Genomic DNA, 2,170 nt, shown 5'->3' on the forward strand with positions numbered 1-2,170 from the left:
ATGAAGAGAGTTATGATTCTTTTAAATCTGATTTTGGTGATTCTATTCCTGATTTTCTAGATTGGGAGTATGTGAATAGCTTGGTCAAATTGTTGAAATGTTTCTATGATATGACTATCAGAATTTCATGGTCCTTATATGTGACATCTAACACCTTTTTCTCTGAAATATATGATCTGTACTGTATATTGAATGGCAGCGTGGAAGCTGATGGGGCTGTGAAACTAATGGGGGCTAACATGAAAGCAAAATTTGAAAAATATTGGGGTGATATATTTAAAATGAATTATATGATTTTCTTTACAAATATTTTAGACTCAGGGACAAGTTAGAATATATGCCAACTCAATTAAATCATATGTATGGTGAGGTAAAAGGAAAAGCTTACTATGAGAAATTGTTGGTTGCTTTGCATGAATTGTTTGATGATTATGCTGTCAGTTATAGTATCCTAATGTTGTCCCAACTACTGGTTCTGGTTTTGTTAGTCCTTCTATTGAGACTGTTCAGTCTACATCTGCCCCAATTGGGATGCCACAACATCTGTTGAAGTCCCAAATTAAGAAACAAAGAATGGAAAGTGGTGGGAGAAAAAAAAACTGAGTTGGAACATTATTTGATTGAGGCAATAGTTGAAGAGGAAAATTCATTTGATATACTGAGATGGTTGAAGGTTAATTCTGAAATATTTCCTATCATTTCTAAGCTTGCTAGGGATTCCTTAGTTATACCAATCTCAAATGTTGCCTCAGAGTCTGCCTTCAGTACATCTGGGAGGGTTTTAGATCCTTTTAGGAGTTCTTTAACTCCTAAAATTGTGGAAGTCTTGATTTTTACTCAGAATTTGCTTAGGCTGCCAAATACCCCCATATCAAATGAGGAAAATATAGAAGAATTAGAAAGATTTGAGAAAGGTAAATGATTCTCTATATTCTATAATTTAATAATTCAATCTTTCAATTTAAGTTTTTTCAGTTAATTGGGTTCTCACATTCTTCTAATTATTGGATTTATTGCAGTTAACTGGGTTCTCACATTCTTCTAATTATTGGATTTATTGCAGAATTTAGTGTTGATGGTGGAAGTACATCTAGTGCGAGGACCGATGGTTCTACACTTCCAACAATTCTTGTAATTGTCTTCTCTAATCTCTCTATACTTTATATGATATCTTAATATCCTATATTCAAGCCAAAGATCTTGTGGTCGAATGACATAGTTGTAAACCCTTAAATAATGAGAGGTTTCAGATTCGAACCCTAGTGTGTAGAATACATTGTAATAGAGTCCGAGAAAAAAATCCATTGATATGAATGCTCTTATACCTTATATCTTGTTAGGAGAAAGTGTGTCTAAGTATCCCAATAGATTAATTAGGGTAAAAGCCTCAAATATATAGCATGATTGATGAATCTCGAACTTTCATGTTTCATTGATTCTATTCTTTTGCCTCTAAGAACTTTTCTTTTGCCTCTAAGAACTTTAAAAATGTACCCACTTACTCCCATTTTACAACAATAATTAAAAGTTTGAATTAATTTCATATTCTTTTTAAATTTTTTTAAAATTATAAGTTACTCTTTAATCTATTTTCATCCTTGAAATACTCTTACTTTTCAAAGTGAACCAACCATTTTATCATCACATTTGTAAGTCTCAACTATTTACTCCGCATCTTTGCTATTACTTAAAATTATTTTACGAGAATTCAAATAAAATAATTCCTATAATGTAATATTTTTTTAAAAATTGTATTGTGTAATAATTCAAAAGTAAAATAATTCATATTGTGTAACAATTTGATTATGAAAAATTAGTTAAAATTTAAAAATCTGTTGAAACCATTAAAACTACTAAAATTAAAGAAAAACAAGAGAAAAATAAGTGAATATTACTATTGATACAACTAGATACATCAACCATGCAACCCAAAAAAAAAAAAAAAAAAATTGTACAAGAAGCAGCAAATTTAAAAAATTGCTATATGATTAATTGGGCGATGAATTTAATAATTAAGCAAGTAATTGTTAATATGCTATTTATTTTTTTAAAAAATAATTTCAAGTATATCAATAAAAATTAAACAAAAAATATATACAATTATTTATTCAAAGTAAATATAAAAAGTATAAAATATAGATTTTAAATAAATTAGATATTTTTGTAGTTA

The sequence above is a fragment of the Ipomoea nil genome, unplaced genomic scaffold (genome assembly GCF_001879475.1).
Source record: "Ipomoea nil cultivar Tokyo-kokei standard unplaced genomic scaffold, Asagao_1.1 scaffold1286, whole genome shotgun sequence".
NCBI lineage: Eukaryota > Viridiplantae > Streptophyta > Magnoliopsida > Solanales > Convolvulaceae > Ipomoea > Ipomoea nil.